The sequence below is a fragment of the Hyperolius riggenbachi genome, chromosome 2 (genome assembly GCF_040937935.1).
Source record: "Hyperolius riggenbachi isolate aHypRig1 chromosome 2, aHypRig1.pri, whole genome shotgun sequence".
Lineage (NCBI taxonomy): Eukaryota > Metazoa > Chordata > Amphibia > Anura > Hyperoliidae > Hyperolius > Hyperolius riggenbachi.
Window position 1 is genome coordinate 22,369,259 of NC_090647.1, and position 27,473 is coordinate 22,396,731.

The window sequence follows — 27,473 nt, forward strand, 5'->3', positions numbered from 1 at the left end:
CAATTAGTATCTCATTGACCACAGGCTGCTGTAAAAGGGAAATCGCATCTAAATATTGTCATTGCAAGTAAACAGAGACATTTTCCACACCAATTGTCCAAGTCCCACCTCCCCACTAGAGTTTGAAACCACACCGCCCATCTAAAGTCTAAACTGAAGCCATGCACGCCTGGAGTCTGCCTCCCTTCTAGAGTGTAAAGCCACATCTCCCTAGTAGTAGAGTGTAAAGCCACGCCCTCCCTAGTAGAGTGTAAAGCCATACCTCCCTAGTAGAGTGTAAAGCCACGCCTCCCTAGTAGAGTGTAAAGCCACACCTCCCTAGTAGAGTGTAAAGCCACACCTCCCTACTAGAGTCTAAAGCCACACCTGAAACCGACTGGAAGGGTAAGTGGGCAGGCAGGTGAAGGTTGCTGAGGATGAGATGAGGATCTATGAACTGGCACAGCAGTTACTCTTCTTTTTAATTTTCAAAAGTGACAATAGTCCTTATAATCCATTTTATGCATGGTGTAAATAAAGTATTAAACTTACATAAAAACTGTGCATGAATCAGGGGGGTATAAAGCTTCAGTAAATTGCATGTGGGTAAACCACAGATAAAATGTGAGTGCACACTCCCTCCAGGGTGAGGATATTCTGACCACCCCACAAGGCTGCACGTTATCTGGAACTGTCAGGAGATAATGGGCGGAGCTGCATGTCAGGAGTCCAGGACTGTCAGGAGATAATGGGCGGGGCTGAACATCAGGAGTCCGGGACTGTCAGGAGATAATGGGCGGAGCTGCATGTCAGGAGTCCAGGACTGTCAGGAGATAATGGGCGGAGCTGCACATCAGGAGTCCGGGAGTGTCAGGAGATAATGGGCGGAGCTGCATGTCAGGAGTCCGGGACTGTCAGGAGATAATGGGCGGAGCTGCATGTCAGGAGTCCGGGACTGTCAGGAGATAATGGGCGGAGCTGCATGTCAGGAGTCCGGGAATGTCAGGAGATAATGGGCGGAGCTGCACATCAGGAGTCCGGGAGTGTCAGGAGATAATGGGTGGAGCTGCATGTCAGGAGTCCGGGACTGTCAGGAGATAATGGGCGGAGCTGCATGTCAGGAGTCCGGGACTGTCAGGAGATAATGGGCGGAGCTGCATGTCAGGAGTCCGGGACTGTCAGGAGATAATGGGCGGAGCTGCATGTCAGGGGTCCAGGACTGGCAGGAGATAATGGGCGGAGCTGCATGTCAGGAGTCCGGGACTGTCAGGAGATAATGGGCGGAGCTGCATGTCAGGAGATAATGGGCGGAGCTGCATGTCAGGAGTCCGGGACTGTCAGGAGATAATGGGCGGAGCTGCATGTCAGGAGTCCGGGACTGTCAGGAGATAATGGGCGGAGCTGCATGTCAGGAGATAATGGGCGGAGCTGCATGTCAGGAGTCAGGGACTGTCAGGAGATAATGGGCGGGGCTGAACATCAGGAGTCCAGGACTGTCAGGAGATAATGGGCGGAGCTGCATGTCAGGAGTCCGGGACTGTCAGGAGATAATGGGCGGAGCTGCACATCAGGAGTCCGGGAGTGTCAGGAGATAATGGGCGGAGCTGCATGTCAGGAGTCCGGGACTGTCAGGAGATAATGGGCGGGGCTGAACATCAGGAGTCCGGGAATGTCAGGAGATAATGGGCGGAGCTGCACATCAGGAGTCCGGGAGTGTCAGGAGATAATGGGCGGAGCTGCATGTTAGGAGTCCAGGACTGTCAGGAGATAATGGGCGGCCCGACACGAGAAGAGAGATACATGAACAATGATGGCAGAGACAGTCTCATGTACTGAACATTAACCCTCGATTAGCAGTGCGAGAATCCATTCTCTCCTCTGCCTGGAGGCTGCTTGACCTCTGACCCCTGTGAGGTCAAACACTCCCTTCATAACTCACGTGTCACCCGTCATACGTACAACACACCGATCATGTATAAAGGACAGTGACAAGACAAAGAAACCTCAGGAGATGAAACATCACAAGCACTCCTGACTCCATTATATCTCGGGATATGAAGCATCAGAGGCATAGCAGTATTGGTACTGAAAGGGACAAAGTATCCCAAAATAACCCCTAGCACCCCAATTGCTCAGATAAAACTGCATGACACCCGGCATGTCAGAGGAAAGTTGGCAGTCTACCTGTCGTTCACAGGATACACAAAGCAAGGGAAAAACAATAGTCAATAATCAATTGCAATAATTTATATACCTAACTGGCATGCATAACTGACTGAGTTTCCCTTAAAGCAGGATTGTCAGCTAAAAAATGAAATTCCATTTACCCACTGCTCTGTGTTTATTATGTAGTCTACATGCTGTCTGCATTGCAAGCATTCCAATATAATCATACATTTTTCTGCTGCAATGAATCTTCTCTCAGTCAGCCTGGCTCAGTTCTGATACATTGCCGGGGAGAGGGAAGCTTGTTCTCTCCCCTCCCACTTTCCTGCTCCTCACTGATTGGCTGAGGGAAGCTCAGTGTGACAGGAGGCTGGGAAGGGAAATACACCTCACCTCTGCAGAAGCTACTGAAATATGATCTATGCTGTGCTCACATGTGTTTACAAAGCAAGCTAGATGTGACAGTGCAGTTTCCAGAAGAAAGGGAGGATAAGGATTGCTTCAGTCAGAGTCAGTAAAGATGGAAAATGCCTGGAACGGTTTTCTCTTTATTTACTGTATAAAATTCACCGAAATTAAAATATGGGCAGTACAATACATGTATTTATGTCCTTCTATGTGTTTTTTTCCTGGGATAGTATGTCTGTTCCTGCTGCTTTAACTTAAATGAAATCAGATACGAATAAATGAAAAACATACTTTCCTGGAGCTTCCTCCAGCCCCGTTCACAAGCGCGGGCTCCTTCACCATCTCTCTGGGCCGTCCCGGTACTGTCAGTCGTGCTCCATGCTCCTTGCGCCGCTCCCGTCGTGGGAGTGTTTTGCGCCAGGTCAGTATTACTAAGCAGGAGCAGAACGCTCCTGGCCACATGAGCGCAACAGGCATGCACGGTAGTACAAGCCTTCAATTTTGATTGGCCAATCACTGATCAATTTTACCACCTTCATGTAATATGATGTTTACCTGCACAATCTAGAGTATTCATATCTGTTGGACATCATACTACATGAAGGCAGTAAAATTGGCGAATCATTGGCCAATCAAAATTGAAAGTGTGTATCAGTCTTTAGACCCACCAAGCAAGAGTACAGCGTTTCCCTTCAGATGGAGATTCAGAGCACAGAAACCATTTTTTCACAGACTAAAAAGGTGCCCATTAATGGTAAAATTTTTTCATCAGATATGATTTTTCAACGCTCTTTTAACAATCTAATTGTACAGAAAACTGTGTAGTGTGTAGCGAAAATGTAAGACAATTCAAAGGTCGATTGAAACAGAAAATTTAATTGATCCGAAAGTTACATTTTATGAGCATATCTGAAGAGAGAAAATTCCCTAATTGACCCGTTTATGGGAACAATCGATAACCTTTCAATTACTTATGATCGTGAAAGATTGCATCTGATGAAAAAAATGAACAGTTAATGGGCAGCGTAAGGGTGCGTGCGTACACACATCCAATTTGGATTGGTCAACGACTGTCCAATTTTATCATTTCCATGTAGTATGAGGGCTAATAGATTCTGAGCATACAGTACTAAGAACAGGCTCTCATACAACATCAAGGTGGTAAAACTGGATACAATCGGCATCAGCCAGCCTAAAAAATGATTTCTAAAAACTGCCGGCTCATGCTTACTGAGGCAAGAGGTTGTTAAGCTTCTGTCATCCACCCAGTGTGGTCGTGTTAACCCTTGTTCAAGCAGCTTTATGCAGAAAAACACAAGAAAACAACTTGTATTACGTTTTGCACAGGGTTCCTCTCCGATTCTCTTATATACCCTAAGCCAGTGATGGCGAAACTTTTAGAGGCCGAGTGCCGAAACTGTGACCCGAAATCCACCTGGTTATCACAGTGCGCCAACATAGCATATTATCCTGAAAACTGTGGTTTTAGTTAAGAAGACAAAAAAAAAAAAAAAACTCATACATTAAAGGCCACGCTACATTTAAAATGCAGCAATTACCCCCACATATGAAATGCAGCAATGACCTTACTTATGAAATGCAGAAACTACCAATTAAGTGCGCCTGTCTCTGCTGCGGTTCCCAGCCAGAACTATAAGTTAACTGTCAGGAGAGTAGCAATGCACAGTGTATGTAGTCCTCTTTCACCTGCTTGCCTCTCTGCGCTGTACTAGACTGGAGTTTTCAGCAATGCGGCCCGCCAACCCCAGAGGTCGGCAAAAACTAAACTAGCTGGCGGCGGGGGACTGGAGCAGCAGTGAGTGACTATGAGGGCACAGGATGGCTGCATCGGGCTGGTAGAAGCCCCAGGTAAGTGAAATACTTTTTTTTTTGCCGGACAATCCCTTTAAAGTGAACCAGAGACGAAGCACCCTCATGTAATTTACCATATATATCAGTAGGAACATTAGAGAAAACACCTACCCTGCTCTCTGTTTCATGCTAACTGCTAAAAGTGTCTGTTATCAGCTGTGATAAGAATCCTGGACTGAGCATTCAGTCTGGCTTTGCTGGGAATAATTATAGCTGAGTAATTATAGCAGAGCCACAAGGGGGCAGGCTTGGGCTTGAAAAGACACCAGAGAAGACAGACTCCGCTATAATCATTCTGTAGCAAAGCCAGACTGAGTGCTCAGTCTGGGATTCTTATCAGAGGTGATAACAGTCAGATTAAACAGAGAACAATGAAACAAAGAGCAGATTAGGTGTTTACTGTCATGTTCCCACTGATTTATAAGGTAAAATACATGAGGGTGCTTCATCTATGGTTCTCTTTAAGTGAACTGGTGTCAATGGCCCTTATTCAACTCAAAATTTTCCTCAGTTTTCTCCTAGGAGATGTTTCATAACTTGTCAGCACTCTGCAATTGAAAAAGAACCAAAAAGAAGGTGGAAAATTTCTGTAAACATCATTCTGAGTATTTTCTGGTTCTCTGGTGGCTTATTATTGTTATTATTAGTATTTATATAGCGCCAACATCTTCCGCAGCGCTGTACATAGTATACTGTTGCCACTAACTGTCCCTGGCTTAGATGGCATTTTATTGATAAAGGTGTGAAAATACCACCTAGGAGAAAACCTAAAGAGAATCTGTATTGTTAAAATCGCACAAAAGTAAACATACCAGTGCGTTAGGGGACATCTCCTATTCCCCTCTGTCACAATTTCGCCGCATTAAAAGTGGTTAAAAACAGTTTTAAAAAGTTTGTTTATAAACAAACAAAATGGCCACCAAAACAGGAAGTAGATTAATGTACAATATGTCCACACATAGAAAATACATCCATACACAAGCAGGCTGTATACACCCTTCCTTTTGTATCTCTAGAGATCATTTGTGTGCTACCTTCTGTCCCCTTCAGCTCTCACCCACTGAATACTAGTGACAGGTTGTGAGGCTGATCGTTTCTTCCTGTGTTTGTAATTCCTCTGTGTCAGCCCAGCTCCTTTCACAGCCTAACAGAGGAGGATTTTTATCCAGCTCTCTTCTATCACTGATAAGAGAGCAGAGACGCTGCTGGCTTATGTAAATAACACACACACTGGAGTGTGCATAGAGGGGCCTGGAGAGGGGTTTGCATAACAGATCAGCACGGAAGAGTTGGCAGCCTTCCAGACTATCTGATGTGTGCCACACACTAGGAACAGATTTCAGAATGAAATCTATTAGAAAATCGATCTAAATGCATTATAGGACCATTAGATCCAATGCAACTCTATGGGCAATAGATCTGCTGCCAGCAGCCGATCGACCTAGATTATCCATCCTGTCAGACCAAATCGGCCACAAATTGATCGATCCATAGATTTGAAAGAATCTATTTCTGATCGATTCTATGGAATCGATTGATCAATTGATGTCTGAAATTGACCAGTGTATGGGCCTCTTTAAGAGACTCTGTAACAAAAATGTCATCCTTTTTTCTACAATCCTACAAGTTCCTAAACCTGTTCTAATGTGCTCTGGCTTACTGCAGCACTTTTCACTATCACCGTCTCTGTAATAAATCAATGTATCTTCCCCTGTCGGACTTGTCGCCCTGTGTCTGGAAGACTGCCAGATTTGACATGACAGGCATCTGACAGGAATCCATCTGATGGTTGAATCTGCTGCAAATCTATAAGTGTATGGCCATCTTTAGGGGAAAAGTGAATAGAATAAGGGCCGATGTGTATACAGGGTGGTCTCAGTCACGCTGCAGCAGGGATAGCCCCCGAGACGGCTCTATCAGCTGGTTATATGCGTCTACAGAGCAGATAATTAGCAGGATCACAGCTGAAGTCACCGGCAGGAAATGAGGGCCGGGCCAGCGGACACTCCGCAGGAACTGATCAATGATGAGCAGTGTCAGCGCGTAACACACTGCTGGTCATTGTGAAAAGTCAGGCACACACCTGCTGGGGAGCCGCAGGGGGCACGTGTATGAATATATACACCGAGCGGCCAAAAAATTAGAGACACCCCTTATTTGAAAGTAAACCAGTCCAACAGTGATGTAATAACGCAGAGTTGCTTATACAAGGAATGCTTAGCTTTGGATGACGTAGTGATCATGGAAGTTAATATCAAATTGGATGATTTTTTTTTTTTTTTTTTTTTTTTTTACAGTTTCACTTAAAGTGAACCTCCGGACTAAAAATCTACTCAGCAGAACTGAAAAGGCTTGGTGTTTCTTTAACAGTTTCACAGCATCACAACTTTGTTTTTCTTACCAAAGCATCATTTTTAGCTGCATTTTTAACTAAGCTCCACCCATCAAAGAAAAAAAAGCCTGGGCTTTTTTCCCCTGATGCTGTGCAAAGCATAATGGGATTTCCTATGTTGTTGTTCACATTACCTAGCAACTGGGAGAGGTGCTCAGGACACAGGACAGTTGGAACTGTGTCTCATGCTCCCTGTCACCTCCTTTCAACCAAAAAGATGGCTGCCATCATGAAATCATTTGCCTGTTCTTTTAAAACAGGGTGGGTAAGAGATTATATTACCAATTTTAATTAACATATCTAATGTAACTTAATGACAGTATGTTTGTTTAGGCTGAAGTTCCTCTTTAACTTGTTGCTTCTACCGGTCCCATGCAGCCGTCCTGTGTCTGTGCCGGTTCTCAGGGATCCTTCTGTCCCCCGCCGCGGGTCACTTTCACGTCTGACATCTTACAAGTCGACGGCAACTGCGCCTACGACTGAGTAAGCCACGTACTGCACCTGTGCAGGACATTCCCGGCGACAAGAGGGAGGACACGTGTGGCCATGGCCCCGCAGGCGCAGTAGCTAGCGACTTGTAAGACGTCAGAAGTAAAAGTGAGCCGCGGCGGCCATCGGAGGATCCTTGAGGAGTGGCACGGATACAGGATGTCTGCAGAGGGCCGGTAGAAGCCCCAGGTAAGTAGTTACGCTAACAGGAAGTAACATGCGGAAGTGCTACTCTCGTTTTCACATTGACCGCAGCATCACATTGATGCCAGCGATCATTGACATGGGGACTTAGATTAATAAATGGGAGCTGCATTCCCATTCATTCATCTCCCCTCTAACAACTGGCGGCGAGAACACGCGCGGGAGTACGTGGCGGCAATAGACGAATATCTACGTCCCTGTAGGGTATATTGAAAAACCTTTTTTCTATCTATATTTATTTCATTTTGCACACAGCCTACCAAACAATATGCTTTTCTGATGAACTGTGTTTTGCATGGAGTTTTAGTAAAAAAAAAAAAAAACCACAAAAAAACCCAGCACACCAGAGCGGCGAAAATACCAGGTATAGTATTTACTTTGTAAAATCTATCGGGGGATTTTTTATTTTGTGACAAAGCGTTCATCTCTGGTGTCCTTTAAGTTTAACTGGCGGATAATGCAGCCGCATTGTATCTCAATGTGCGGTTGCATTATTGGATGGCAATGCACCAAGGATGGGGATGAATGCTGAGGGACCCCTGAGAGGTGATCAAGGAGCATAAGGGTGCCGTGCTACTCAGTTTGAGTACTCCTGGTCTAGGCAGTGACATCATGGGGGGGCGGGGTTACATACGAATATGCAGCAATACATAGATATAGGATGTGTTCCTGATGCTGAAACCAGGAGAATTACCATAGAAGTGGGTGTCCTGAATGATTTACTGCATTCAGCTATATGTCACTATGAATTATTTGTAATTGCTGAGAGGTGGGAGTAGTACAGATGTTCGAGAACTTTGCAGAACATAGATAGAGGTAGCGATTGTTCCCGGCAGACACGAGTCCCGCCCTGGGCGACGCCAGGTGACGCCGCGGCGAAAGGTTAACAGACGGCAGGGTGATGCCGCAGCGAAGGGTTAACAGACGGCAGGGTGACGCTGTGGTGAAGGGTTAACAGACGGCAGGGTGACGCTGTGGTGAAGGGTTAACAGACGGCAGGGTGACGCTGTGGTGAAGGGTTAACAGACGGCAGGGTGACGCTGTGGCAAAGGGTTAACAGACGGCAGGGTGACGCTGTGGTGAAGGGTTAACAGACGGCGGGGTGACGCCGTGGCGAAGGATTAACAGACGGCAGGGTGACGCCGTGGCGAAAGATTAACAGACGGCAGGGTGACGCCGTGGCAAAGGGTTAACAGACGGCAGGGTGACGCCGTGGCGAAGGATTAACAGACGGCAGGGTGACGCTGTAGTGAAGGGTTAACAGACGGCAGGGTGACGTCGTGGCGAAGGATTAACAGACGGCAGGGTGACGCCGTGGCGAAGGATTAACAGACGGCAGGGTGACGCCGTGGTGAAGGGTTAACAGACGGCTGGGTGACGCTGTGGTGAAGGGTTAACAGACAGCAGGGTGACGCTGTGGTGAAGGGTTAACAGACGGCAGGGTGACGCCATGGTGAAGGGTTAACAGACAGCAGGGTGACGCCATGGTGAAGGGTTAACAGACGGCAGGGTGACGCTGTGGTTAAGGGTTAACAGACGGCAGGGTGACGCCGTGGTGAAGGGTTAACAGACAGGGTTGGGGACTGGAGTGCCGGATGACTGCTGTATGTCAGGGAAGATGAATCTGGGATACTAGGCAGGAGAGCAGTAAAGAGATTATAGTCTTATTATTATTGGGCGTGTGTGTCTCTGTTTTCCCCGTCGCCCCCCTCCTCCTCCTCCTCCTGCCCGACATGACAGCTCAGCCATCATCCGTAAGAAATACCGGAGCGGGACATTATGATGGTAAACTCGATAAAGCGTCAGGGGAAGCCTCGCCGCCCATCCATCACCGGGACGCCTGGCAAATTTCAGCTCGCTACCGGCCTCGCAAATGTCTGTAATATATTTTTCCTGATGCCGCTGTTTCCATGCTTTTATGAAACAGAAATATGTGCATGATGGTTGGGAGAGAAGGGGGGGGGGGGGGGGTGGCTGACAGACGCTTCTGCGCAAGAACAATGAGGACGCCGCCAACGGGGCCCAAGAGCTGACACTCAGCTGCATCACGGAATAATACACGGCCAATAAGGAGGTGACCCGAATCTGAAGTTTTACAGCTAAAAAGTATTTTTGTTTTAAATTCTGTGCAAAAGATCTTACACTTAGGGAGGATCATAATACGTCAAATTCGCTTACGAGAAAGTTTGCATAAATTTTTGCAATTATGATTACAAAATTCATTTCATGTAGTTTGGTTAAAAAAACCCGGAAAAATATTTGCGCACGCCAGAATGGATGGAGGAAAAGTGAGAACAAGCGAAAACTTTTTTTTTCAAAAAGACCTTGCAGTTTGAGAAAAGAGATTTTAGAAAATCCAAAAGAAAAATGTTTTTTAAAGAGAAACTCAGAGAAACTCCAGTAGCTGATACCCCCTTTTACATGAGAAATCTATTCCTTTTCACAAACAGACCATCAGGGGGCGCTGTATGGCTGATATTGTGGTGAAACCCCTCCCACAAGAAACTGAGTACATACTCTTGGCAGTTTCCTGTCTGTGAACCCTGTTGCATTGTGGGAAATAGCTGTTTACAGCGGTTTCCAACTGCCAAAACAGCAAGCAGCAGCTAAATCATTTGTCAGCAGTAAAAATGTCACCATGTGATAAATGTCAGAATGTACATCAGGGATTTAAAAGATTTTACAATGGGCAAACACTGAATCATTTATACATAATTATTGTAAAAATGAAGCACTTTTTTTATTACATTATTTTCACTGGAGTTCCTCTTTAAACTCAGTAAAATTACATTTTCATGCCGTACATTGTAATATGTTACAGAGTTTCAAGTCATTACGCTTATTTTATACAGGGAAGTGTTAAAAAAAAAACAAAAACAAAAAACATTTTTCTTTGATTTTTTTAGAATAAATTTTCTCAAAAACTGCAGGATCTTTTCAAATTTTTTGGGGACTCAGTCCCAAAGAATCACATTTTGCATTTTCACATAATTACGCGTAAAATGTGAAATTAAGGAACATAAATGCCTAAATTGACTCTGGACTACGATACATACACTACAATACAATACAATAACATTTGTAAAGCGCTTTTCTCCCATAGTACTCAAAGCGCATACATACATACATAGACCTATGACCCTGGCAGGATTAGACTGTGAGCTCCTCTGAGGACAGTCAGTGACATGACTACTGTATGTGCTCTGTACAGTGCTGCAGAAGATGTTGGTGCCACATAAATACTAAATAATAATAAAAATAATAATTAGGCAATGAGATACATTTATTACACATTTGACGTACAGTTTGCATTAAGGTTTCTCATCATAATTGTGAAATTGAGATGCAAAATTACGATTATGTGAAATTCGCGCTCAACACCAGTTACAATACAGTACTTTCATCCTCTGACTGTAGTGTGTATACAGTACAGGTAGTCCCCGACTTACGAATGGCATGGATTTTGTATTTCCATGGGAACAAGTCAAACATTTTTTTCAAAAATTGGAATTGTAGTTTTTGAGAAAAAAAAAAAAAAAAATAGCTTTTAAACTTGTATAAGCAGGCACAGAGGGCAGAGGTGACACAGAGGGGGGCCTGGAGGCTCAGGGGGGCACAGAGGAGGTACAGGGGACAGAGATGGCACAACATTCCAACTTAAGAACAGATTCAGGTTAAGAACGAACCTACAGTCCCTATCTCGTTCATTAAGTGGGGACTACCTGTACATCCAGAAGAATTCCTCATTTCCTGTCCTGAGATGAAATGGACACATCATTTTTTTTCCTTGGTTTAGAAACTGCAGAACAATTGGAACTCTCCCAAGAACATATTTCATCACCCTTCATTCCCTGTCCCTGGGACCACCAGGGGTAATCAAAAGATGCCCCTAAGCAGTCCAATTTCCAAAACAATCGAGCATTTGATCCGACTGTTGCGATCGATTGATGTTTTAGACCAGTGGTCCTCAAACTAAGGCCCGCGGGCCGAATGTGGCCCCCTGAGCCTTTTTTACCGGCCCCCACACACAATTTCTATTACTTATAGATGCGGTCAGCTACATCTTTAAATATTGTTGGTACGCATATAAAATAGCAATTCTGGCACCACCCATCCACATGGAAGCCAGAAAGCAGTCATTCGCTGGCTTCCAATCAAATTCCACATCAGGTGACACTGCTGTGCACTGCAGGTTGTCACCTGGGTATGCTTCACTGTCTGGCCCGCAAAGACTTCTACATCAATTTATGTATACCGTATATACTCGCATATAAGCCGACCCGCATATAAGCCGACCCCCCAACTTTTCCCTGAAAAACCAGGGAAAAATGATTGACCCCCATATAAGCCGGGGGTAGGAAATGCTGGATTGGTGCAGCCCCCCCAGTGTGTCCCAGTATAGCTAGTATAGTGCCCAGTATAGGTAGGTAGTGTCCAGTATAGTGCCCAGTATAGCCAGTATAGTGCCCAGTATAGCGCCCAGTATGGGTAGGTAGTGCCTCAGTTTAGCTAGTATAGTGCCCAGTTTAGCTAGTATAGTGCCCCAGTATGGCTAGTATAGTGCCCCAGTATGGCTAGTATAGTGCCCAGTTTAGCCAGTATAGTGCCCAGTATAGCGCCCAGTATGGGTAGGTAGCACCTCAGTATAGCTAGTATAGTGTCCAGTTTAGCTAGTATAGTGCCCCAGTATGGCTAGTATAGTGCCCAGTTTAGCCAGTATAGTGCCCAGTATAGCGCCCAGTATGGGTAGGTAGCGCCTCAGTATAGCTAGTATAGTGTCCAGTTTAGCTAGTATAGTGCCCCAGTATGGCTAGTAAAGTGCCCAGTTTAGCCAGTATAGTGCCCAGTTTAGCCAGTATAGTGCCCAGTTTAGCCAGTATAGTGCCCCAGTATGGCCAGTATAGTGCCCAGTTTAGCCAGTATAGTGCCCCAGTATGGCCAGTATAGTGCCCAGTTTAGCCAGTATAGTGCCCCAGTATAGCCAGTATAGTGCCCCAGTATAGCCAGTATAGTGCCCCAGTATAGCCAGTATAGTGCCCCAGTATGGCCAGTATAGTGCCCAGTTTAGCCAGTATAGTGCCCAGCATAGGTAGGTAGTGCTCCCCCCGCGGCCGCCGCTGCTATTACCTGCTTAGGCAGCGGCCGCTTCCTAATCCGCGTTCCCCTTATGAACTTTCAGAGTGTATCACAGCAGCACGCCCAGCGCTGCTGCTTTGACGATGCAGAGTGCAGGAAAGAGCGCGGCTCCCTATAGCGGCGATCTGTATCGCCGTTACCAGGGGAACCGCTCTTTCCTGCCCCCTGCATCGTCACAGCAGCAGCGCTGGGCGTGCTGCTGTGATACACTCTGAAAGTTCATAAGGGGAACGCGGATTAGGAAGCGGCCGCTGCCTAAGCAGGTAATAGCAGCGGCGGCTGCGGGGGGAGCGGAGAGTGGGGGGGAGCGGGGCGCGGACCACCCACCACTAGACCACCAGGGAAGACTCGCATACAAGCCGACCCCCCAACTTTTGACCCCCTTTTTGGGGGTCAAAAATTCGGCTTGTGTGCGAGTATATACGGTACTCTGGGCCCCGGCAGTCTGAAGTACGTTGACCCAGCCCTCGATCCAAAATATTTGAGGACCCCTGCTTTAGACAAAGACAAGACAAATAACATTTATATCGCGCTTTTCTCCTGGCGGACTCAAAGCACCAGAGCTGCAGCCACTAGGATGTGCTCTATAGGCATTAGCAGTGTTAGGGAGACTTGCCTAAGGTCTCCTACTGAATAGGTGCTGGCTTACTGAGCAGGCAGAGCCGAGATTCGAACCCTGGTCTCCTGTGTCAGCGGCAGAGCCCTTAACCATTACACCATCCAGCCACTTTAGACCATAGATCAGGGGTGTCAAACTCAAATACAAATTGGTGCCAAAATTGAACACTGTGACCAAGTCGCAGGCAAACCTCAATGTCTAGTGGCCACCTCTGTCCCTATACAGTTCCCAGGTGTCTAGTGGCCACCTCCCTCCCTATACAGTTCCCTGGTGTCTAGTGGCCACCTCCCTCCCTATACAGTTCCCTGGTGTCTAGTGGCTCTCCCCCTCCCCTATTCAGTTCCCTGGTGTCTAGTGGCTCTCCCCCTCCCCTACACAGTTCCCTGGTGTCTAGTGGCTCTCCCCCCTTCCCTTTACAATCCCCTGGTGTTTAGTGGCCCCCCTCCCTCTTAGTTCCCTGGTGTCTAATGGCTCCCCCTCCCTCCCCTACACAGTTCCCTGGTGTCTAGTGTTTTCCCCTCTCTCTACCATATGGCTTCCCTGGTGATGTAGGGATTCACCTCCAAAATAGCTTTCCTGGAGGGGGACAAACATAATGCAAACTAAGGAAACTAATTGGGAGCCACATTTGATAGCTCTGAGGGCCAGATTTGGCCTGCGGGCTGGATTTTGACACGCATGCCATAGATGAAATTTGAGTTTCATACCACTTTAGAGCAGATTTTAAAGGCATGTGATATATGTGCCATCTTCGGAGCACTCCTGAACTGATCTAAGAAGTTGTACACCACATATAATGGTTTATATTCTTACCTATGAACACGTTTGGAGAGGTGTCTGTTTCCACCTGGGTACCACGCCACCCCCTCCCCTGCTAGTGGATCCTCTGACTCCATGCCTGGTCACCCAGGTCCATAGACGAGCTCCTGTGACGTAGGTATAGACAAGCGCTCTACTGCACATGCTCAGAGATAGCAAGCTTCTGTTCTCAAGCTTGTTTTCTATAAGCATGCACAAAAGAGAACCACGCTTGGCCAGATCAGGTGCTCGCTATACACACGAGAGCACTTCGGGACAAGTGCCAAGAGAAGAGACCCTGGACCGAGGGAACCCAGGCGTGCGTAGGTAAAAATGCAAACATGCAAACATTTTAGATTGGTTCAGGTGTGCCACACAGGTCAGGTCCACAGGTCAAAACAGGGCTGTGTAGACCTCTAGTGGTTCCCCACGTCCTCCGGATCCTCCAGAGGCTTCCCACGTCCTCCGGACCCTCTAGAGGCTTCCCACGTCCTCCGGACCCTCTAGAGGCTTCCCACGTCCTCCGGACCCTCTAGAGGCTTCCCACGTCCTCAGCACCCTCCAGAGGCTTCCCACGTCCTCAGCACCCTCCAGAGGCTTCCCACGTCCTCAGCACCCTCCAGAGGCTTCCCACGTCCTCAGCACCCTCCAGAGGCTTCCCACGTCCTCAGCACCCTCCAGAGGCTTCCCACGTCCTCAGCACCCTCCAGAGGCTTCCCCCTTCCTCCGCACCCTCCAGAGGCTTCCCACGTCCTCCGCACCCTCCAGAGGGCTTCCCACGTCCTCCTGATCCTACAGAGGCTTCCCACGTCCTCAGCACCCTCCAGAGGCTTCCCACGTCCTCAGCACCCTCCAGAGGCTTCCCACGTCCTCAGCACCCTCCAGAGGCTTCCCACGTCCTCAGCACCCTCCAGAGGCTTCCCACGTCCTCAGCACCCTCCAGAGGCTTCCCACGTCCTCCGCACCCTCCAGAGGCTTCCCACGTCCTCCGCACCCTCCAGAGGCTTCCCACGTCCTCCGCACCCTCCAGAGGCTTCCCACGTCCTCCGCACCCTCCAGAGGGCTTCCCACGTCCTCCGCACCCTCCAGAGGGCTTCCCACGTCCTCCGCACCCTCCAGAGGGCTTCCCACGTCCTCCGCACCCTCCAGAGGGCTTCCCACGTCCTCCGCACCCTCCAGAGGGCTTCCCACGTCCTCAGCACCCTCCAGAGGGCTTCCCACGTCCTCAGCACCCTCCAGAGGGCTTCCCACGTCCTCAGCACCCTCCAGAGGGCTTCCCACGTCCTCAGCACCCTCCAGAGGGCTTCCCACGTCCTCAGCACCCTCCAGAGGGCTTCCCACGTCCTCAGCACCCTCCAGAGGGCTTCCCACGTCCTCAGCACCCTCCAGAGGGCTTCCCACGTCCTCAGCACCCTCCAGAGGGCTTCCCACGTCCTCAGCACCCTCCAGAGGGCTTCCCACGTCCTCAGCACCCTCCAGAGGGCTTCCCACGTCCTCAGCACCCTCCAGAGGGCTTCCCACGTCCTCAGCACCCTCCAGAGGGCTTCCCACGTCCTCAGCACCCTCCAGAGGGCTTCCCACGTCCTCAGCACCCTCCAGAGGGCTTCCCACGTCCTCAGCACCCTCCAGAGGCTTCCCACGTCCGCCAAACCCTCCAGAGGCTTCCCACGTCCTCCGCACCCTCCAGAGGCTTCCCACGTCCTCCGCACCCTCCAGAGGGCTTCCCACGTCCTCCGCACCCTCCAGAGGGCTTCCCACGTCCTCCGCACCCTCCAGAGGGCTTCCCACGTCCTCCGCACCCTCCAGAGGGCTTCCCACGTCCTCCGCACCCTCCAGAGGGCTTCCCACGTCCTCCGCACCCTCCAGAGGGCTTCCCACGTCCTCCGCACCCTCCAGAGGGCTTCCCACGTCCTCCGCACCCTCCAGAGGGCTTCCCACGTCCTCCGCACCCTCCAGAGGGCTTCCCACGTCCTCCGCACCCTCCAGAGGGCTTCCCACGTCCTCCGCACCCTCCAGAGGGCTTCCCACGTCCTCCGCACCCTCCAGAGGGCTTCCCACGTCCTCCGCACCCTCCAGAGGGCTTCCCACGTCCTCCGCACCCTCCAGAGGGCTTCCCACGTCCTCCGCACCCTCCAGAGGGCTTCCCACGTCCTCAGCACCCTCCAGAGGGCTTCCCACGTCCTCAGCACCCTCCAGAGGGCTTCCCACGTCCTCAGCACCCTCCAGAGGGCTTCCCACGTCCTCAGCACCCTCCAGAGGGCTTCCCACGTCCTCAGCACCCTCCAGAGGGCTTCCCACGTCCTCAGCACCCTCCAGAGGGCTTCCCACGTCCTCAGCACCCTCCAAAGGGCTTCCCACGTCCTCAGCACCCTCCAAAGGGCTTCCCACGTCCTCAGCACCCTCCAAAGGGCTTCCCACGTCCTCAGCACCCTCCAAAGGGCTTCCCACGTCCTCAGCACCCTCCAAAGGGCTTCCCACGTCTTCCGCACCCTCCAAAGGGCTTCCCACGTCCTCCGGACCCTCCAAAGGGCTTCCCACGTCCTCCGGACCCTCCAAAGGGCTTCCCACGTCCTCCGGACCCTCCAAAGGGCTTCCCACGTCCTCCGGACCCTCCAAAGGGCTTCCCACGTCCTCCGGACCCTCCAAAGGGCTTCCCACGTCCTCCGGACCCTCCAAAGGCCTTCCCACGTCCTCCGGACCCTCCAAAGGCCTTACCACGTCCTCCGGACCCTCCAAAGGCCTTACCACGTCCTCCGGACCCTCCAAAGGCCTTCCCACGTCCTCCGGATCCTCCAAAGGCCTTCCCACGTCCTCCGGACCCTCCAAAGGGCTTCCCACGTCCTCCGGACCTTGCAGAGGCTTCTCACATCCTCCGGACCCTGCAGAGGCTTCCCACGTCCTCCAGATCCTCCAGAGGCTTCCCACATCCTTTTTCCATCCACCAATCCAGCACTGGGACCCTCAGAAGTTCGCAGCCATGCTCCAGGATGCAAGGAGCCACCGTTCAGCTTTGGTGGAAAACCGAGCCCATCAAGCTCCATGTCACTATAGGTGCGAGTTGTCTGTGCTCCATCGACAAGCCCTTGGCAGCGAGTTTTGGGGTCCCAGCGCTGGACCGGCAGGGTGGAGGATGGAGGAAGCTTCTAGATTGTCCAGAGACTTCCCTCTACCTAGGCAAGTACCCATTTAAAGAGAAACCTTAACCCAGAATTGAACTTCATCCCAATCAGCAGCTGATACCCCCTTTCTCATGAGAAATATTTACCTTTTCACAAACTGATCACCAGGGGGCTCTGTATGGCTGATATTGTGGTGAAACCCCTCCCACAGGAAACTGTGAGGACCATGGTCCTGACATTACACCGTGGGAACCTCGTTGCATTGTAGGAAATAGCTGTTTACAGTTTCCAACTGCCAAAAAAGCAAGCATCTCCATCCACTGATATCACCTGCGAGCAGTAAAAATGTCACCATGTGGTAAATGTCAGAATGTAAATCAGGGAGAGGAAAGATTTTACAATGGGCAAACACTGACTAAATCATTTATACATAATTATTGTAAAAATGAAGCACTTTTATATTACATTATTTTCTCTGGAGTTCCTCTTTAAGGCACTTCTTTTCCCTTCAGGTGCACTATAAAAGCTTCCCATGGAATTTTTTACTATATCCTATTTTTCACAGAAAGGAAGACCGCATTAACAATAGGGATAAAGGTGTAACTATGACCTGTTCCCGGCAGCTGAAACTCCCCTGAATAAGAGTACCAACCAATGAAGCAACGTTTGCCCCTAATCCGCACGATATCCGTGTCGTGCACAGCACGGTGGCGTAGTGGGCAGCGCTCTCACCTTGCAGCGCTGGGTCCCCGGTTCTAATTAATAATAATGATAATAATAATAGTGCTGGCACTGGTTCCCCCCTGCATTACAGCGTGTGTACGGGGCAGCCCCTAATAAATGGGTGACAATGTGACACAGAAGCAGACGCACGGTCGCTGCACACAGGACAAAAACATGCTCATTAAACCCGAGTGGCAGCGACAGCCGAGAAATGCCGGGCCGCCTGACGGATGGGCAGCCTCTCCGTGACTTGTCGCTCTTCCCCACTTGACAACGATGAAATTATTCTGTGGCGAGATAAACAGCCATAAAGCAGACGGGCGCGCATTTACATAATAATAATAACCGCTTTGTGTGCTCTGTGCCGCTATATTTACAAAAAGCCAAACCGCGCCTGACAAGGAGATTAAACATCGCCGCCCTGCTTCTGTATGCGCCTGCTCCCCGACCTGAACAAAATGACAGGAAGCAGCGTGTGCGTGGGGAGGATGGGAGGGCCGTGGCGAGGTCACTGGAGGACTGGAGGGCCGTGGCGAGGTCACTGGAGGACAGGAGGGCCGTGGCGAGGTCACTGGAGGACAGGAGGGCCCGTGGCGAGGTCACTGGAGGACAGGAGGGCCCGTGGCGAGGTCACTGGAGGACAGGAGGGCCCGTGGCGAGGTCACTGGAGGACAGGAGGGCCCGTAGCGAGGTCACTGGAGGACAGGAGGGCCGTGGCGAGGTCCCTGGAGGACAGGAGGGCCGTGGCGAGGTCCCTGGAGGACAGGAGGGCCGTGGCGAGGTCACTGGAGGACAGGAGGGCCGTGGCGAGGTCACTGGAGGACAGGAGGGCCGTGGCGAGGCCACTGGAGGACAGGAGGGCCGTGGCGAGGCCACTGGAGGACAGGAGGGCCGTGGCGAGGCCCATGGAGGACAGGAGGGCCGTGGCGAGGTCACTGGAAGACAGGAGGGCCGTGGCGAGGTCACTGGAGGACAGGAGGGCCCGTGGCGAGGCCACTGGAGGACAGGAGGGCCGTGGCGAGGTCACTGGAAGACAGGAGGGCCGTGGCGAGGTCACTGGAGGACAGGAGGGCCCGTGGCGAGGTCACTGAAGGACAGGAGGGCCCGTGGCGAGGTCACTGAAGGACAGGAGGGCCCGTGGCGAGGTCACTGAAGGACAGGAGGGCCGTGGCGAGGTCCCAGGAGGACAGGAGGGCCGTGGCGAGGTCCCTGGAGGACAGGAGGGCCGTGGCATGGTCACTGGAGGACAGGAGGGCCGTGGCGTGGTCACTGGAGGACAGGAGGGCCGTGGCGAGGTCACTGGAGGACAGGAGGGCCGTGGTGAGGTCACTGGAAGACAGGAGGGCCGTGGCGAGGTCACTGGAAGACAGGAGGGCCGTGTCGAGGTCACTGGAGAACAGGAGGGCCGTGTCGAGGTCACTGGAGAACAGGAGGGCCCGTGGCGAGGTCACTGAAGGACAAGAGGGCCCGTGGCGAGGTCACTGGAGGACGGGAGGGCCCGTGGCGAGGTCACTGGAGGACAGGAGGGCCCGTGGCGAGGTCACTGGAGGACAGGAGGGCCGTGGCGAGGTCCCTGGAGGACAGGAGAGCCGTGGCGAGGTCACTGGAGGACAGGAGGGCCGTGGCGAGGTCACTGGAGGACAGGAGGGCCGTGGCGAGGTCAGTGGAGGACAGGAGGGCCGTGGCGAGGCCACTGGAGGACAGGAGGGCCGTGGCGAGGTCACTGGAGGACAGGAGGGCCGTGGCGAGGTCCCAGGAGGACTGAAGGACAGGAGGGCCGTGGCGAGGTCACTGGAGGACAGGAGGGCCGTGGCGAGTTCCTAGGAGGACAGGAGGGCCGTAGCGAGGTCCCAGGAGGACAGGAGGGCCGTGGCGAGGTCCCAGGAGGACAGGAGGGCCGTGGCGAGGCCACTGGAGGACAGGAGGGCCGTGGCGAGGCCACTGGAGGACAGGAGGGCCGTGGCGAGGCCACTGGAGGACAGGAGGGCCGTGGCGAGGTCACTGGAGGACAGGAGGGCCGTGGCGAGGTCACTGGAGGACAGGAGGGCCGTGTCGAGGTCACTGGAGGACAGGAGGGCCGTGTCGAGGTCACTGGAGGACAGGAGGGCCGTGTCGAGGTCACTGGAGGACAGGAGGGCCCGTGGCGAGGTCACTGGAGGACAGGAGGGCCGTGGCGAGGTCCCTGGAGGACAGGAGGGCCGTGGCAAGGTCCCTGGAGGACAGGAGGGCCGTGGCGAGGGAGGGCCGTGGCGTGGTCACTGAAGGACAGGAGGGCCGTGGCGAGGTCACTGGAGGACAGGAGGGCCGTGGCGAGGTCACTGGAGGACAGGAGGGCCGTGGCGAGGTCACTGGAGGACAGGAGGGCCGTGGCGAGGTCACTGGAGGACAGGAGGGCCGTGGCGAGGTCACTGGAGGACAGGAGGGCCGTGGCGAGGTCACTGGAGGACAGGAGGGCCGTGGCGAGGTCACTGGAGGACAGGAGGGCCGTGGCGAGGTCACTGGAGGACAGGAGGGCCGTGGCGAGGTCACTGGAGGACAGGAGGGCCGTGGCAAGGTCACTGGAGGACAGGAGGGCCGTGGCAAGGTCACTGGAGGACAGGAGGGCCGTGGCAAGGTCACTGGAGGACAGGAGGGCCGTGGCAAGGTCACTGGAGGGTCGAGGCAATGTCATTGAAGTACAGGAGGGCCATGGCAATGCCACTGAAGGACAGGAGGGCCATGGACGTGGCGAGGTCACTGGAGGACAGAAGGACCATGGCGAGGTGACTGGAGGACATGAGGGATGTGGGGAGGTCACTGGAGAACAGAAGGGCTGCGGGGAAGTCACTGGGGGACAAGATGGCCATGGCGAGGTCACTGGAGGACAGGCGTGCTGTGGGGGAGGTCACTGGAGGACAGGAGGGTGTGGTGAGGTGCTGTCATGTAATCAGGGGAATGGGAGGGACCAGGGCTACAGTGGCAGTGCTATGCCATCATGTGGTCAGGGTAATGGGAGGAGCCAGGGCTGAACAGTGACTGCACTGGGCTATTATGTGATCAGGTGGGCAGGAGATTGAACGACTCAAGCCAGCGGCCTCTTGTAACAACTGAGGGAATCATGTCTCAGCACCTTAATTGATTGGAATAATAGAAATGCTTTTTGTTTGTAATGCCACTTTACATGGACCTAAAACAGTTGCGTTTTGACTACATACCATCCACACACAACAAATGATCAGACTGCTTGCTACTCAATGCAATAAATCTCAGAGAGAACAAACTGATAAGTGGCAACAGAGGCTGCCGCAGACCCGTCTGCCCCAGAGGCTGCCGCAGACCCGTCTGTCCACTTCTTCTGAGATCCCGATAGCCGTGAGGTTACCAGAAGACCACAGTCCCCACACCTTTTATGTAACATCACCGTATGACCACATTCCTAGCACAAGAGACCGGCAAACATGAACGTTTTATTATTTCAATACCAGCACATTTTTTGTGCACTATAGTTCTGCTTTGAAGGACACTATCGCGAAAAAAGTGAGCAGTTAAAATCTGACAGGTTTTGGACCAGTCCATCTCCTCATGGTGGATTCTCAGGGTTTTCTTTGTTTTCAACAGCATTTCCTGAACAGCAGTTTAACTGCCAAAATAGTAAGATACCAGCCAGCCCCCTACACACTATTTTGTCAGTTAGACGTTGCAACTGCTATTCACAAAACGCTGTTGAAAAAACAAAGAAAACCCCTGAGAATCCCCCATGAGGAGATGGACTAGGGAAAAACCTGTCGGATCTGTTAGGTTTTAACTGCCTACTTATTTGTTGTAGTGGTCCTTTAAAGAGAACCTGTACTGAGTAAAAATATTTAAAACTAGCTGATTGCCCGGCGTTGCACTGGTAGGTATTTGGCTGGTGTCGGCTCCACCCACTCTTTCTAACCCTAACACACAATTACTCAATGACCAAGTTTGTGAGCTTTGTAGTCTTTGGCATCAATAATTTGCATTGAAATTAAAAAAATCTGATGGGTTGTTTGTGGCTCCACCCCCTTTTCTGAATTTGAACCCCAGTCACCCAATGACCAACTGTACCAGGTTTGAGGCCTGTGCCAATAACAGTGCAAGAATGGTAGCAATTACATATTCCCTTGAAAAGCAATAGGTGAAGCTTAATACACTAGGCTCCACCCACTTTTCTGAATATTAATTCCATTCACTGAGTGACCAACTGTGCAAAGTTTAAGAACCCTCCAATTAACAGTGTAAGAATGGCTGCAGTTTACATTTTCCCAGTGAAATGTGTATTTGTCTCCACCCACTGATTGCCCAGCGTTGCCCGGGTATGTATTTGACAGGTGTTGGTTCCGCCCACTTCTTCTAACCCTAACGCACAAACACTCAATGACCAAGTTTGTGAGCTCTGGGGTCTTTAGCATCAATAATTTGTATATTTCCATAGAAATTAAACAAATCAGATTGGCTGTTTGTGGCTCCGCCCCTCTCCAGCATTTGAACCCCAGTCACCCAATGACCAACTGTAGCAGGTTTGAGGCATCTGCTATTACCAGTATAAAAATGGCAGCAATTTAAATATTCCCCTTGAAAATCTGCAGGTGAATTTTGATTGGCTATTATAGGCTCCACCCACTCCCCTGAATATTAATCTCAGTCACCCAGTAACCATCTGGGCAAAGTTTGGGAACCCTGAAATAAACAGTGTAAGAAGGCCCGCAGTCTACATTTTCCCAGTAAAATTTGGTTTTTGCTCCGCCTACTTTTTGTCACCTGGACATACAGTCACTCAATGACTAAGTTTGTGAGCTTTGGGGTCCTTGGCATCAATAATTTGTATTTTCCCATGAAATGAAACTGTTTGTGGCTCTGTCCTCTTTTCTAAATTTGAACCCCAATGACTAACTGTACCAGGTTTGAGGCTTGTGCCATTAACAGTGCAATGAATGGTAGCATTTTTAATATTCCCCTTTAAAATCAACAGGTGATTTTGATTGGCTTTTTTAGGCTCCACCCACTTTTCTGAATATTAATCCCAGTCACAAGTAACCAGCTGTGCAAAGTTTGAGATCCCTGCCATTAACAGCGAAGAAGGGCTGCAGTTTACAATTTCCCAGAAAAATCTGTTTTTGACTCCACCCACTTTTTGTAACCTTGACACACAGTCACTACTCAATGACCAATTTTGTGAGCTTTTGGGTTCCTGGCATCAAAATTGTGTGAATGGAAGCAGTTTATCCAAAAAAAGCAAATCTGATTGGCTGTTTGTGGCTCCACCCCTTTAGTGAATTTGAACCCCAGTCACTTGATGACTGACTGCAGCAGGTTTGAGGCCTCTGCCATTAACAGTGTAAGAATGACAGCAGTTTCAATATTCCCATTGAAAATCAATAGGTGAATTTTGATTGGCTCTTGTAGGCTCCACCTACTTTTCCGAATATTAATCCTAGTCACCCAGTGACCAACTGTGTCAAGTTTGAGAACCCTGCCATTAACAGTGTAAGAATAGCTGCAATTTATATTTTCCCATGTAAAAAGTGAGTTGTTTTTGGTTCTGCCCACTATTTCTAACCTTGACATACAATCCCTCAATGACCAAGTTTATGAGCTGTGGGGTCTTTGGCATCAATAAGTTGCATTTTACCATTGAAATTAAACAAATCTGATTGGCTGTTTTGGCCCACTCCCTTTTCAGAATTTAAACCCCAGTCTCCCAGTGACTGACTGTACCAGATTTGATGCCTCTGCCATTAAGAATGTATGAATAGGAGCAATGTAAATATTCCCCTTGAAAATCAAAAGGTTAATTTTGATTTGCTGCTGTAGGCTCCACCCACTTTCCTGAATATTAGTCCCAGTCACCCAGTGGCCAACTGTGTCAAGTTTGAGAACCCTGCCTATAACAGAATGGCTGAAATCAATCTAAAAAAATCAGATTGGCTGTTTGTGGCTCCACCCACTTTAGTGAATTCGGACCCCAGTCACCCAATAACTGACTGTATCAGGTTTGAGAACTCTGCCATTAACAGTGTAAGAATGGTAGCAATGTAAATGTTCCCCCTTGAAAATCAATAGGTAAATTTTGATTGGCTGTTTTTAGGCTCCACCCACATTTCTGAATATTAATCCCAGTCACCCAGTGGCCAATTGTGTCAAGTTTGGGAACCCTGCCATGTAAAAAATTATGTTGTTGGCGCCGCACACTTTTTCTAACCTTGACATACAGTCACTCAATTATCAAGTGTATCAGCTTTGGGGTCCTTGGTATCAATACTTTGTATATTCCCATTGAAAAATAAACAAATCTGATTGGCTGTTTGTGGCTCCGCCCCCTTTCTGAATTTGAACCCTAATCACCCAGTGACCAACTGTACCAGGTTTGAGGCATCTGCTATTAACAGTATAAGAATGGTAGCAGCTTAAATATTCCCTTTGAACACCGAAAGGTGAATTCTGATTGACTGTTGTAGGCTCCACCTACCTTCCAAATTCTTAATCTCATTCACCCAGTGACCAACTGTGCAAAGTTTGAGAACCCTGCCATTAACGGTGTAAGTATGGCTACAGTTTATATTTTCCTAGTAAAATTTGTTTTTGGCTCCGCCCACTTTTTGTAACCTTGACACACAGTCACTCAATGACCAAGTTTGTGAGCTTTCAGGTTCCTGGCATCAAAAATGTGTGAATGGAAGCAGTTTATCCACCAAGGAAATCTGATTGGCTGTTTGTGGCCCCGCCCCTTTTGTGAATTTTGACCCCAGTCACCCAATGACCGACTGTAGCATGTTTGAAGCCTCTGCCATTAACAGTTGTAAGAATGGCAGCAGTATAAATATTCCCCTTGAAAATCAATAGGTGAATTTTGATTGGCTGTTGTAGGCTCCACCCACTTTCTTGAATCTTAATCGCATTCACCCAGTGACCAACTGTGGCAAGTTTGAGAACCCTGCGATTAACAGTCTAAGAATGGTCGCAGTTTACATTTTCCCATTTAAAATGAATGGCTGAAATTTGATTGGCTGTTTTATGCTCCGCCCACTTTTCCTGGATTTGTAACCTCGGTCACCAAGTGACCAACTGTGCCAAGTGTGGGGACTCTGGCTTGATTACTGTGAGAATGGCAGCCTTTTACATTTTTTCCATTGACTTGAATGGGTGAAATCTGATTGGCTCTTTGTAGCTCCGCCCACGTGTGCAGGGGGGCCGCGAGACCCCCAGAACCTATCATCCCACGTAGTAAGGGATCTGCATACCAAGTTTCGTTTCAAATCGGTCAAGCCGTTTTTGCGTGATCGCGGCACATACATACATACACACACACACATATACACACACACACACATACATACATACATCCGATTTTATATATATAGATAAACACATGAGGTAACTTCAAATGAACATTACATAGTTACCTTGCCATCAGTTCCTCTCAGAATCTCACCATATTCTTCTGTCAATAATCCCTTCCAGTTCTAACAATATTTTGTCAGATCTGAAATATATCAGTTGCTGTCAGTTATATATCAGTTGCTGTTATAGCTGAGAGGAAAACTGATGTACCAGGTAATGTCCATGTTTCCCTATGGCTCAAGTGGGCGGTTACAGTTTAACTGTGTGCTGACCAGAAAGCTGTTATGGGGTAATGGCCATTTTCAAAATGGAGGACGGAAAATTCCCTTGATCATAGTGAACAAACAGGACGCGGGAGAGGAGAAAGACACTGAGGAGTAGTTTACATGGAAGGCAAGTATGACTTGTGTATGCTTATTTTGACTTTTAATTTTCAGTTCAGGTTTTCTTTAAAGAAAACCTGAACTAAAAATTAAAAGTCAAAATAAGCATACACAGGTCATACTTACCTCCCGTGTAGTCTACTCCTCAGTGTCTTTCTCCTCTCCTGCGTCCTGTTTGTTCACTATGATCAAGGGAATTTTCCGTCCTCCATTTTGAAAAAGGCCATTACCCCATAACAGCTTTCTGGTCAGCACACAGTTAAACTGTAACCGCCCACTTGAGCCATAGGGAAACATGGACATTACCTGGTACATCAGTTTTCCTCTCAGCTGTAACTGACAGCAACTGATATATTTCAGTTCTGACAAAATGCTGTCAGAAGGGAAGCGATCATTGTCAGAAGAATATGGTGAGATTCTGAGAGGAACTGGTGGCAAGGTAACTATGTAATGTTCATTTGAAGTTACCTCTTGTGTTTATTTTAAATAATTTTACTCAGTACAGGTTCTCTTTAACCCTCCTGGCGGTCTATTAACCACCTTAGCGGTATGGACGAGCTCAGCTCGTCCATTACCGCCAGAGGGTGCCGCTCAGGCCCTGCTGGGCCGATTTTGATCAAATAAAGAGCAGCACACGCAGCCGGCACTTTGCCAGCCGCGTGTGCTGCCCGATCGCCGCCGCTCTGCGGCGATCCGCCACGAGCAGCGTCGAAAGAGGGTCCCCCCAGCCGCCTGAGCCCTGCGCAGCCGGAACAAATAGTTCCGGCCAGCGCTAAGGGCTGGATCGGAGGCGGCTGACGTCAGGACGTCGGCTGACGTCACTCCACTCGTCGCCATGGCGACAGGAGAAGCCAAACACGGAAGGCCGCTCATTGCGGCCTTCCGTGTTACTTTTGTTACTTTTGGCCGCCGGAGGCGATCAGAAGAACGCCTCCGGAGCGCCATCTAGTGGGCTTTCAGTTGGCTGCATGAAATAGTTTTTTTTTTATTTAAAAAAAACCCTCATGCAGCCGCCCTGGCGATCTTAATAGAACGCCAGGGTGGTTAAATTCCGCCAGGAGGCAGCGCAGCAGTCTTTTTTTTTTTTTTAATCATGTAGCGAGCCCAGCCCGCTTCGATCAGGAAATCCCATTCAAGGCGATTGGTGTGCTCACGTGCAGAAAAAAAAATAATTATGAAAATCGGCCCAGCAGGGCCTGAGAAAACCTCCTGCGCGGCTTACCCCGAACGTTCATATCAAAATCACAGTGACTGTGGCAAGTCCAAGAAATAGTAATTGCTTGACTACAACAGCAGCATCCACTGCAAGGGGTTTCTTTGTTTTGTTTGATCATAAAACCAGAACATTATTATAATTATTTTATTTTTTTTATATAAGACCGTTTCATTGTGGCCCTGCCATGCGAGACTGCAATCACAAAACTGCTAATTTAATAACCTGTCCCAGAGAGCTGGGAACTCAGGAAGGCAGAGATTCCTCCATCTGAGTCCCTGAGAGATGGAAGAAACTATTACATGTTTTTCTCTCCAGTATCCAACACAGAAATGTCAGTTCTGAAGGGTGAGAGATGGATCAGAGGCCAAGCTCTGCTCAGCCATAAACCAACAGCAACTGCATGCAGCCCGGGAACAGAACCTGCTGAACAGGACATTTCCTTTGGAACCTTACAAAGGAACGGTCACGAAAATCTTAAAATTTAAAACACAAACAAATAAGAAGTACGTTTCTTCCAGAGTAAAATGAGCCATAAATGACTTTTCTCCTATGTTGCTGTCACTTACAGTAGGTAGTAGAAATCTGACATTACTGACAGATTTTGGACTAGTCCATCTTCTCATAGGGG

The 27,473-nt window shown here is 49.6% G+C and overlaps 1 protein-coding gene across 1 annotated transcript in view; it reads right to left on the minus strand.

The window, feature by feature from the left end:
* CLPB (ClpB family mitochondrial disaggregase) overlaps positions 1–27,473 on the minus strand; it is a 178,032-nt gene that overhangs the window by 123,860 nt on the left and 26,699 nt on the right. The window lies entirely within an intron of this gene.